Below are 13,950 nucleotides of genomic sequence, written 5' to 3' on the forward strand. Positions count from 1 at the left end.
GAATTATCTATACTCTTAGGCTTAATAGTTATCTTGTTAGTAGAAGTTAGCTTAGAAAGCGCAAGCGCGTACGTAGTAATAGCAGTAGCTTACTTAGCTATAGTAGGCTTAAGAGTAGATATAGTAGTAGAGGTAGTAAAGCTATTATTAGTCTTAGATATAATAGCTAGCTTAGTAGTAAGCTCTTAAGTGTAGAAAGTAGATATAGTAACTAGTATAGTGTCTATAGTAGCTAACTCGCCTTTAGAGCGCTTAGGTAAAGCTATAGTAAAGAAAGAAAGTTAAGGTAGAGTAGAGTAGAAGAAGAGAAGAAAATAGAGAGAGAATAGCAAAAGGCTACGCGCGTAAAAGTAGAGTTAAGAGTAGTAATTACTATACGTAAGAAGAAAAGTTATAATATTATTATTTTAATAGCCTAGTTACTAAGCGCTAAAGAGCTCTTAGGTAAAAAAGTAAGGTAACTAGTATATAGGTTCTAATAGTAGTATAGTACGTATAAACCTTCTAGAATATCTTTATAGATGCACTAGCAATGCACTAGAGATAATAGAATATTTATTAAAGAAAAGGCTAATATTATAGAGAGTTAAGCGCTAGATAGGTAGGCGCTATAGAAAAGCAAAGATTAAACCTAAGAAAGACATAGATCTAAGCCTAAAGAATTATTAGCTACTAATATTAAAAGTAATTAAGATAAAGTTTAGAATATACTAGAGAAATAGAGAAAGAGGCTATAGGCTAGTAGAAGAGATTAAATTAAAACAAGAAGAGTAATAAAAGAAGATGTACTAGAATAGAAACAGCCTAAAAAGATTTTATATTTAGATTTCTAGGTAGAAGTTTAGCGCATAGTATATTTAGATTAAGTAGATAGAATCTAGTAATATAATAGGTAGAAAGAGATGTCTAAGAGCTATTCTCTCTTTTATACTTAAGAAGAAGAGAAGGCCTTCTTCTTAAGTATAGAAGAGATATAGTAGTAAAACTAGTAATATAATAATAGGCTAAATAGCTATTAGGCTTAAGAGTTAGTGCGCTAGAGAAAGCTAGGTCTAAATAGCGTTTAGACAAGAATAACAACAATATATATATACAATATAATTAACTGCATTAAGCACCTATTCTAATAGAGATACTTCTAATCTCTTTACTATACTACTACTATCTATAGCTTAAGTCTTTAACTAAGAGAGATAAAGAGTAGAGTATAGCTACTTAAGGTAATAGAGCTTATTACTAAAAGTAGTAAAGTTTTATATAAACTATTTATTATTTATAAGAAACTTAATATAAAAGTACTAGTTTAAAGAGAGCTTTTACTAAAGCTAGAGAATCTTCTTCTTATTACTCTAGTTAAGAGAAGTAACACTAGTTTAGAAATAAGCTAAGTATAAGCTAATATTCTTATCTAGCTTTATACTACCTTCTCTATTATACTACTTATAGGTATTATAGATAGTGTTAAAACAACTATAATAGATATTAAGAATGTTCTAAATCTATTATACTTAGATAAACTTCTTACCTAGAATAAACTATCTAATAAAGATAGTATTCTACGCTATACTAGTAGTTCTTATATAGATGTAGTCTATCTACTTATCTTTATATTAGAAAGTAGTAGTATAGACTTAGAACTAGCTCTAAATATTAAGCTTCTATTTTAAGTATATCTTAGAAGAAGTGCCTAGTAGTCTATTAAACTTATTAGGTTTAGGTTACTTAGAGCGTTAGGCCTAAAAAGAAGTAACTAGAGAAGCAACTATAGAATAAGAAGACTATTATAGTAGTCTACTATTATAATATCTAGGTTAAGGTACGTTAATAGAACTATTAGAGTTATTAGAGTTAGACCTGTCTAGTTCTAAAGAAGTAGTAGTAGTAATAGAAGTCTAATAGATAAGAGCCTCTAGTTAAGTAATCTTAGTGTAAGCCTTACTATATGCGCTATATACTTTATTATAGGCCTTCTTATAAGTATTCTTACGCTTATAGACTTTCTTAAGCTTACGTTTAGTAGTAATATAGTAATCTTCTAAGTTAACTATTTATATCTAGACGTCTACCTTTATTAAGCGTAGCTATTCTAATAGACTTATAATCTAGCTATCTAAGTCTAGTAGTTAGAGTTAGAGAGTGTTAGAGGTCTTAATAGCTTCTATAGCTTAGATATAGAAGCGTTATAACTTAATATATTTATTAGTAAGGTTCTTTTACGCCTCTTTAAGGTAGATATTTATATTAGCTAAGTTATAGTAGAGAAAATAAGCTATATTAAAGTAAAACTTATACTTCTTAAAGTTTTTTTTTATAGTAAGAGTATAACCTTCTTTAAAAAGAGTTTTATCTATATTACTAATAATCTTAGTCTTACTATTAGTGTTAAACTTATATATAGTAAGAATAGAGTAGCTACTTTCTAGAAGATTAAGCTTAGAGGTAATATAGCTTATAACTTTATAGTAAGTAGTAGAAAAATAATAAGAAAGTAAAGAGTTCTCTTATATAGAAGTTAGAGGTAGTAATCTATTCTCTATAAAGGCTAGAGTTAGCGCTTAAATTATAGTAGGCTTAGATTACTAGAGACTCTAGTTAAACTAAGGTGCGCTTATAGAGAAACTAGTGTTAGTAGTAATAGCTTTAGAGTTATTACGCTAGGCGCTAGATAGTAGTAGATTAGAGTAGTAGGCGCTACTATAGGTAATATAACTAAGTAGTGCGCTAAGAGAGTTATAGCGTAACTAAGGCTATTTACTACTACTATAGGTCTTAGTAACGTTACCTAAGTTATTAGAGAATATAACACTTTTCTAAAGTTTAACTAAGTTACTATAGTAACGTTTATTAGTGTTATTATAATTATTACGCTTATTAAGTAAGTAATAGATCTAGATAAAGTTAGTGTTACCTTTATTATTAGAGTTAAGAAGATAACTACTATCTATTAGATTAACTTAGAAATTATTCTAGAAGATACTAAAAAACTAGAGAAGGCTACTATTATAGAGTAAGTTAGAACTACTACATAAGTAGAGAAGAAAGAAGTAAGAGTTCTAGAAACTATTATACGCTGTAGTAGTAAGTAATCTCTAGATACTACTAGGCGTAGTAATATATAAAGACTAGAACTAGTTTATAGTTATAGTAGCGCGCTAACTATAGATAATAGAAGTAGTAGTAGACTAGGTAAATAAGAGCGCGTTAAAGACAGCGTAGTAGCTAGGTATTATAGATAATAGAGTAGCCTTAGTAATAGATATAGAGATAGAGCTTAGAGAGTAGAAAGTAAAGTAGAACACCTCTCTACTTTAGTTATAGAGAATTAGTAATAATATAGTTATAATAGAAGTAGTTTAGTAAAATATATAAGCCTACTTTTAAGACGTAGTATAGACTATAATAATATATAAGAGTTGTATAGAGATTAGATAATAATATTATATTAAATTATAATATTATTATAGTAAAGCTTATAAGAAGTACTTAGAGGTTAAATATATATATAGTAGGTTATTAGCCTAATATAGGCCTAACGCCTAGAGAACTAAACTATTATAATATTTCTATAAAGAAGATAGAAAAAAGGCTTAGTAATAGTAGTAAATCTTTTTATCTAGATATAGTAGTAGATATATAGCCTAAGAAATAAGTAAATATTATATATATTATAATAAAGTAGCTAGTTTAAAAGCTTCTAAACCTTTTTACTATTAGAATAGTATTCTTTAGAGCTAATCTTATAGCTAATAACTTTTAGATATTCTATAAGAAAGTAGTATTTCTTACTAGAGACTATTCTTTCTATACACTTAATATTTATAAGAATATAGTTAAGTTAGAGAATATATTTATAAATATAGTAATAAATACTAGATATAGCTATTGTAATAGGCTTAGGCTTTGCCTAAGCCTTAGCTTAGTATATAGAGCAAGGCTTACTATAAGCTCTCTCTCTAAGAAATATAATATCTTTACTAACGCTTATTGTAGCTACACTTTAAGGCTAGTCTATAATATTTATATTTCTTCTTCTTGCACGCTATACCTAAGTATTGCAATAGTAGAACCTAGTGCATAGAATACCTAAGAGTCTCTAGAGGTCTCTCTTCTTGCGTTACTCTATTAGCTCTCTAAGTAGATAGTAGCTATCTATAAGGTATAGGCCTAGAACTGCGTTATAATAGCAACGTTGCGCTTCTAGAACAAGAAACTACGTAACCTTATTACCTTAATACGCTCTGCGCCTAGCTCTACAACGTTACTATCTATTACTATAACTATAACCTTATTAGTACCTACGCTATTCTTCTTAGTAGCTATAGTACTGCTGTCTCTAAGTTCTTCTACTACTATAGTAGCCTCTACCTTCTACTATAAGGCTTTACTTCTAGAGAAGCTATTTACTAGTAATAGAATGTACTTTTATTTATAGTATATTATAATAGAATATAGATTAGATATAGACTAGAAGTTTATTAGAGACGCAAAGGCCTAGTTTATTTATATTTAGTAGTTTCTCTTAATTATAGTATAGCGCAAAGTTGCTTTGTTCTATAAGCTTAGTAAATAGAACTATTAGAACTCTATTACCTTTCTAGAGTATCTTAAGTTCTGTTATAGTAACTAGCACTTCTAGAAGCGCATCTAGATGTAGTTAGATTACTTACAATAAGGTAAAAAGCAGAGCTTTACTAACTTTTTTATTTGCTTTAGCTAGCTTCTTATCTAAGTAGATAGGCTTAGCTAGAGTAGTAACTAGAAGCTTACTAGGTGTAATAGTCTTAGGCTTTGCCTAAGCCTAGGCTAGAATAGAGAAGGTACAGGTAAGGTCTAGACTTGCTACACAAACCTCTAGATTCTATACATAGCCTCTTAAGTTCTAAGCTTTATAATATTCTATTAACACTTAGTATATTCTAACTCTAAGGCTAGTCTATAACACTAGGCTACGCTAGGCGCTTAATAAGCGTATACAGGTAGTTACTCTTAACTAAGATATTTAGTGTTTAGATTTTAATAGCGCTGTCTAGAAGTATAAGGCTATTATAGTAGATATTAAGACTACTAAGGTAGAGAGTTTATATTATAACTTTGCGCTCTTAGCGCCTCTAGCTTATAACTATAATAGTAATATCTAGATAGTAAATATAGACGCTGTAAAGACTTCTAGTGCCTCTATAAAGCGTAGCGTAGGTAGCGCCTACGCTAACTAGATTCTTTAGAACGTTTTTAACGCTAGGCGCACTTTAGAGGCCTGCACTTACTATAGTAAGTAGAGGTATCTTTACTAAAGCTACACTAACGCAACTATACTATAGGTAGTAGAGATTAGATATGCTATAATAGAAAAGAGATATAGTGTTTTAGAAAACTAGTAGCCTTTAGTCTAAGTCTAGACTAGAGGTAAGTAAGTACTAACTTAGTAGAGAAGTCTATAAGTAACCTTCTTACTAATAATGTCTGCGAGATCTAGTAGTCTATAAATAAGAGCCTATTTCTTATTCTACTACTACTAGATAGCGTTAAAGTAGTGTAGGCTCTAGTAGACTTAGAGTATAAGTGCTATAGCGCTATTAGTAAAGTAGCAGCCTTGTAGCTATAGGCTAATTATATTATAATTTCTTTTTAGACTCTTTGCTAGGCTGCAGAGTTCTTAGAGAGAACTAATATTTCTAGACTTATAGCTATAACGTATAATCTAGATAGTTAGACGTTGCAGCTAGTAGCCTACATTATTCTAGAACTTATCTATAACGTTATTTTAGAAAAACTGTAGATGCGCTATAAAGGCATTATTCTTAATATACTCTAGAGTAAACTTTGCGTTAGAGTAGTAGAAGGTATAATTATAAAGAAAACTACTACGCGCCTACCTCTTCTAGAGCTTAGACCTATAGTAGTATCTATAGTATCTACATTTACGTAGAACGCAGAGAATAATAGAGATATAGCGTAGGTATTATAGGTAATAAACTTTTATAAACTTACTTTTGCTATTAATACGCTGCGCTTTATTATATCTACCTCTACACTATTTAAGAAGCCTATTATAATAGAGCTCTCTAGCGAGCTAGTAGACTTTTAGAACCTTTTTAATAAATCTAAGGCCTTAGAGTTACTCTCTTATAGAGGCGCTATAGACTATTATATTAAGTTAGCTAGGCAGCCTAATAAAAGCTTACCTACGCTCTCTTAGAGCCCTCTTTACTCTATATTACGCAATTAACTATTAGAGCTGCAGCAGCAGCTTATAGAGCTTATAGATAAGAGCTAGATCTATACTAGCTTCTCTACTATAAGCGCACCTATACTTCTAGTTAAGAAAGCGTTAGGTAGGTAGCGCCTCTACGTAGATTACTGCTTATTAAATAAGATTACCTAGTCTAACTACTACCTACTTCTACTAATTAAGAAAACTCTACGTATAATGTTATAAGCGTAGTAGTTTATAAAGGTTAATATATAAGCTGCGTTCTATAAGCTCTACGTAGCTAAAAAGAATAAGCACCTAATAGCGTTCTGTACCTATTTTAGTCTCTTTAAGTAGCTTATCTACCTATTTAGGCTAACTAGCGCTTCTACTACCTTTTAATAATATATTAATAGTACGCTCTCTAAGACTCTAGAGTAATACTTAACTATATATTTAGATAACGTACTAATATTTATAGGTAGATTGCGTACTAATTATATAGTAAAGACACGCTAAGTACTTTTACTACTTTAAGCTACTAGTCTAAATTTAGACCTAGAGAAGAGCATATTCGCGATAAAGAAAGTACGCTACCTTAGCTACATAGTTTAGGTAGAGAAGGTAATCTATCTAGACCTTAATAAACTAAAAGTAGTCTAGAATTAGAAGTCTCTACGTACTATAATAGGCGTTTAGAGTTTTCTAAAGTTTGTAAACTTTTACTAGAACTTTATTAAGAAATTCTCTAAGGTAGTAGTGTCTTTATATTACCTTACTAGTTAAAATATTCTATTTAAGTAGAGTTCTACTAAGTATAAAGCGTTTAAGCGTCTTAAGGCATACTTTATTATAGAGCTAATATTAGTCTAGTAGAACCTGTTCTAGAATACTGTAGTTAAATGTAACTGCTTAGAAGTAGCTCTTAGCAGGTGCTTATTATAGTATATTAATAGCGTTCTTTGCTCTATAGTGTACTACTCTACTACTCTAATAGTAGAGTAGTAGAACTATACTATTTATAATAAAGAGCTTCTTATAGTAGTGTAGTACCTAAAGGCCTAGAGTAGTAAGCTGTAAAGTGTTTTTTATCTATTTATAGTGTTTATAAACTACAAGAACTTAGAGTACTTTATAGACTTATGTAAACTTAGTAAGCGCTAAAGTAGATAGGTAGAGTTACTATCTTAGTTCTACTATAGCCTTAAGTTTAGGCCTAGGCGCCTCTACGCGTAGTCTAACGCGCTAAGCTAACGCCTATAAAATTAGCTCTAAGAGAGCTCTAATAAGGTAGTAGTTATATACTCTATTAATATTACAGCGCTTATATTATTAGAATATACTAGTAATATATATTAGTCTAAAGAGCGTCTTCTTTTTACAGACACGTATATATAATAGTTATAGAATAAAGCTATTACGTAGAACTATAGTTACGTATCTAGACTATAGGCTATACTAAATAGATTCTAGAAGTTCTCTACTAAGGCGCGTACTAACTAGTAGGTTAGTAACTATATAGTAAGTGCGCATAGCGTACTTCTCTAGCGTAGTGTTATATAGCTACTATTATAGAAGCTCTTAACTACTATAGTTATCTAGCGTACGTATAAAGAAGGTCTAGTAGAGTACTTTAGAAAGAATACTATATTCTAGCTACTACGCTATAACTATTATTAGAATAGCATGTTAGCTAATATAGCGTAATACATCTATAACTACTACTACTATAGCGCACACGTCTTAAGAAAGAAATATTAGAGTCTTCTATAGCTAATACTAGTTACTACGTAATATTAGACGTAGATCTTTATAGATTTTATAACTAAGCTCTCTTAGAAGTCTTCTAACTTACTATAGTACCTATTAGTAATAACAGACTAACTATTAAAGTATATATAGTTAGAGGCTATAACGTTAATAGCTATAGAGTATTACGCGCGCGTTTTTTGCAATATCTAGTAGCGTTTCTATAGTTTTCTAACTACTATTATTATAGACTAGAGTTCTAACTAGTTAGGCAGCTTTTAGAAGACTCTCTACTAGCTTATAGGTATTAACTAGCTTCTGTCTACTACGCATTACTTCTAGACTAATAGTAGAATAGAGCGCGCAAACTAGAAAGTTTAGGTAGTACTTTATATAATAGTAAACTTTAAGTAGACTAACTAGCCTACTTATCTTTCTGCGTATTAATTAGCGCTAAATAATAGAGACTTCTTAGTTATAGGTGTAAGTCTAAACCTACTTCTAAATAGCTATATAGTAGACCTGTTGTAGAGAACACTAATTTCTAGTAAGGTAGATACTTCTCTAAGTAGCTTAGCTATAAAGTTTCTAGAATACCTACGTAGTAGAGCTAAGTTAGTGTAGGTAGCTATTGCGTTTTAATAGTAGCGCTAGTAGAAAGTAACTAATTATAGCTAATATTCTGTAGAACGTTTCTAATCTAGTAATAAGGTTTAGTTCTTAATACGTAATATTAAGATAAATAAGCTAAGTAGTAAACTTAACTAGCTATAGATTAAGTATATAGTAGTTACTATGTCTACACTACTTATAGTTATATTAGATCTTTCTAGTAACCTTTATAAAACTATCTATATAGATTTAGTAGAAAAGGCTGCTAAAGACCTACTCTCTAGCTAGGTATAGGCTAATTTCTAGCTAGAGCCCGCCTTAGAATTAGAAGAAACTAACCTAGTGCTATAGAAATTTAGAGTAGAGAAAATTCTGCAAGCTAAGAGCGCGCAGAGTTATAGTAAATATTAAGTACTAGTAAAATAAGTTAGCTATGCTAATCTATTATAGTATTCTCTAGAGAATTTTCTAGATATAGCAGCGCTAGTATAGTTTAAAGTAAAGTATAGAAGTGTATAATATTATAATAGCGTAACGCAAGTTTAAAGAGAAAAGCTTTCTTTATTACTAGCACTATAAGAGCGCTAGACTTTATCTATAATAGAGAATAGAGAAGCGAACTAAGGTTTACACTAAAAACTAGTACAAGAACAAAATAGTACTAGACTAAATTCTAGAGTTATAATCTAAGATTGCGCTATATTCTATAAGCAAGGACCTTACGGCTCTACCTACTAAGAATCTAGCTCTAACTAAGTCTTCTAATACTGCTATAATAGGCCTAGCTAGTTGCGTTAGTAGTGCCTCTCTAAAGAAGATAGTAAATAAGACCTAAACCTAGAGTAACTATAATAGCTACTACGCGTGCTGTTGTAGAGGTAGCGCATAGAAGAACTAGAATAGCTATAGTAATATTTATAGTAACTTTAGCGCAAGCTATAGTATAAACTAGAGCTACTATCTATATAGTAGTCTTAGAAATAGTTGCAGCGTAGTAGAGTGCGTAAGTAGAAGTAGCAGCGTAGTAAACGCGAATAGTAATAACTATAGAACCTTAACAAAGATAAAGAGAGAGTTTTAAGAAAGCGCTACTAGCTAGTAGTGCTAGTAGTCTAGCAAAGTTTAAGTTAGCAAGCAAAGCTAGAAGTTTACTATAATAGCACTTACTATAATATTAGAGAGGTTAGTAATAGTATTACTCTAGGCCTACTAAACTACTAATATTTATACTATTATTTTGCTTATGTTGCGCGTAATAGTATTAACTAAGGCTATAGCGTTACTACTATAACTATAAGAAGGTATTAATAAAGCTAGCTAGACTTCTATACTACTACTACTCTAGTTATTATAATGCTTAGCAGCGCAAAGAGGTGCTAGAGTTATAATAAGGCTCTAGGCCTAAACTATCTTAAGAAGCTTAAAGAACGCTCTAGCTAAGTAGTTAAAGGTAGACGTAAAGATAGCTCTCTAGCTTCTTCTTAGCTCTGCGCTAGCGCTAATTGTACTAGCTATTATAATATAAGAGTTATTATTATTAACACTATAATACACTAGTTTAAACTAGTAATAGAGAAGAACTTAAAGCTCTTTATTAGTAGTAAGAAGGTTATTAATACGCTTACAGTGCAGCTTTTTACGTAAGTAGGTTTAATAAGTAATCTCTAAATAGTATATTAGTAGTGCTATAATAGTAAACTTCTAGACCTAAAACTTACCTCTACTATGCAGGCAGCGCTAAATAGTTTTATAATTCTTAGTAAACTTAATATAAGAGAGATATAGTACATTAAGGTCTATCTCTACTAGAACAAGATTCTTCTTATTACTATTACTATCTACTTTAAATCTATTAATAGCCTATCTCTTACGTATAATTCTACTATTAGCTCTATAGCCTAGTATAGAGTTACTAAGAGAATTACCTAGAAGGCGCCTAGAAGACTGTCTACCTAAGACTAAGCTATAGCTACTATTAAGTGCTATTAGGTACGCTATAGTAATAGTGCAGCGCTAATATAGAGTGCAATTAGAGTAGTAAAGGTATAGGTAGAGTAGCGTAGTAGAGGTTACGTAAGTATATTATAGTAACGTGTATATAGCAGCGTATTATTATATATAGCCTAGAAAGATTTCTATATAGGCCTACTTAGCTAATAGTATCTTAGTAATATAGGCGCGCTAGCTATACACTTTGCTACTACAACCTATATATATAACTACTACAGCGCACGCGCTATAAGTTATAGAGTTTTATAGTACTAGCTATAGCAGCGTTATTACGTATCTATTCTGCTCTTAGAGTATTTACGCAGAGAACCTATTATAGAGGCTATTTTTTATATTTTATTATTACTGCTTTTAAGCTATAAGAGTTGCGTAGTACTTTACCTCTACTATTATAGTTAAGAATACTTAGCTTTATTCTCTAGTATTAGTTCTATATAGAGTATTTTTTAGCTTATAATAGAAAATTACGTAGAATTTTATAGGTACTGCAGAGAGTATATAATAGGCTTAGGCTTTACCTAAGCCTTAGCTTAGTATATAGAGCGAGGCTTACTACAAGCTCTCTCTCTAAGAAATATAATATCTTTACTAACGCTTATTGCAGCTACACTTTAAGGCTAGTTTATAATAGCTATCTTACTACTATAGTCTATCTTAGAACTTTTATAAGTAATATTATTAATAAATACTATAGTATTTAGCTAATAGTTCTTAAGAATCTTTATTATAATATACTAGAATACTATAACTAAGTAAGTTATTTCTATAACTATAGTATATAAATAAAAAAGACTAACTAGTATCTAAAAGACTATTATATTCTAGCTTATAGTATAAAGAGTAATCTAATTATAACTAAAATAGAGATTTATAAGAAAGTTAATAAGATATCTAGTAAAGTATTTAGAGAACTTATCTACTATTAGTAGTAGATTTATATTATATATACTAATAATATTAATCTTTTATATATTAGAAATTTACTAAGCTTTTCTATTCTTTTTAGAAACTAGGTACTATAAGTTATAATACTAACTATTATAGCGTTTTTAGATACTTTTATTAAAGTAAGTATTAGCTATATTAACTATAACCTACTTAAGCTTCTTAAAAATAGTAAAGCTTTACACTTACTAAGCTTTATATTTAACTATATAGATTTTATATAGTAGATATATATTAGAGTATATTTTACTAGATTTAGTAAATTTTTATAATAAAGCTACTTCTCTATTATAGAGTATCTAGATAAAGAGATTTCTCTCTTTTTACGTAACTTATAATCTAATATAAAAGTTAGCTAGTCTTTTAGATATAAAGTAAGTTTTTTATAAAAATATAGTATATTATAGTTTAAATATATTATTATATAGTTCTAGATCTAGTTTATAAATAGATAGATAAAGTTATTAACGCTAAATAGCTTATTTCTTCTAGTTTTTCTATCTAAACTTTATTAGCTTATCTACTTAAGAAATATTAATAGATTAAATTTTTTTATCTATAGTCTTATATAAAGTAGTAATCTTTAGTTACTAATAAGTTCTGTGCGCGTAATTAAGTATCTTCTTATAGTTAATCTTATATATAATAGTATACTTAGTAAGCTCTTATTTATACTAAATAATTAGCTTAGTATTTTTATTAATCTAAGATACCTCTACGCTATTATTAAAGAGAAAGCGTATTTATCTTCTCTATATTTATTAGATACTTACTAGAAATAGTATATTATATTACTTAAAACTATATATTAGATTATACTATACTTTTTAGTATAAATACTAAACTATAGAAAGATTTTAAAGTAGCTCTAAAGTAGAGTTAGTTATAGTACTAACTTATATATATTTTATAGTATTATTATTTTTATTCTCTTACTTATAATTTATAGTAGAGAATAGATATATAAACTTAGAGTCTAAGATAATAAAAAAAACTAACTTAGTTCTATTCTTAGACTAAATATAATATTATACTCTACTAAATATATTATATTATATTCTAATATATAATACTATATACTATAGTTCTCTAAGTATAGCTAAGCGTATAAAGTTTATAATAATATAGAAGATAGTGTAAATAACTATAGTGCTAATATATACTAAGATATTAAATATAGTACTAATAAATAGCTTATAGCTACTATTAGTAGAAATAACTTTTTATAGTAGGTTACTAAGCTTCTATATCTAGTATTTATATAGTATTTTTAGCGCGCGCGCTATACTAAAGTAAAAAATATTTATCTATATACCTATATTAATAAGGTATTTAATAGAATTACTATAAATATAAATCTAGGCTTCTAGTAAGTCTATCTAGATAAACGCGTGTTTAGCGCGTCTTTATACTCTATATACTATCTTAGTAAATATATAGTTAAAAGTATTACTCTATAAATTACTATAACTAGTAACTTTATATTAAGTTTATATATTTAAGTAGTATATATTAATAGTATTATAAAAGGTATTAGTATTATATTAATATAACTATATAGTTAGTAGAAGTTATAATAGATATTTATAGAAAGTGTAATAGTAGAGTATAGATATATAGAAGAGTATATAGATTTTAGATAAAAATAAAGTCTATCTAAAATCTATAGCGTAGCTAGCCTTAAAGCTATTTACTATTCTAATACTATTTATACTAATACTATCTTTCTTTAAAAGATTATATAATTAATTAGTAATATTATTCTAACTAATTAGATTAGAAACTATTACTTCTTATACTTTCTAACTTAGAAGCGCTATTATAATATAATTAGATTATTCTTTAATAAGCTTCTTAAGTTCTAAGTTAGAAAGAGCGTCTAAGAACTTAACTACCTTTTTCTTATAGCTTTATAATAAATATCTAGAATTAGCTAATATACTATTATTAATATAGATATTAGCTAGTAAATAAATAACTATAAATAGTGTATTAGAAGCTTATAAAAGAAATAGCTATTCTAACTAACTATTCTCTAGTATTATAGTAGTGTCTAATACTTATAAGTTAGAAACTTATCTAATTATATTCTTCTTAGATAATAGCTAAGAGCTTTATAATTACTTAGAGAGTCTACCTCTCTTTTTAATATAGCTATTATAAACTTAATTAGAGTTACTAAAAATACTCTTATTTAGGTATTTAATAGTATTATCTTTAGTACTATAAAAAAATATAGTATTCTTACTACTAATAATAATACTATTAGAATTAATATTATTAAGTAGCTAAGTCTTTTTAGAGTACTTAATATCTTTCTAAAACTAGATAAACTACTATTAAGTATTTTTATAACTAACGTAATAGTCTAAGTAAGTAATTATATTAGCTAAGTTTAATTACTTAAGAATATACTTAAAGTAAGAGTTTCTCTTAAACTTCTT

Source organism: Alternaria novae-zelandiae (assembly GCF_023758075.1).
Source record: "Alternaria novae-zelandiae strain BMP 2774 chromosome Unknown scaffold_18, whole genome shotgun sequence".
Classification (NCBI taxonomy): Eukaryota; Fungi; Ascomycota; class Dothideomycetes; order Pleosporales; family Pleosporaceae; genus Alternaria; species Alternaria novae-zelandiae.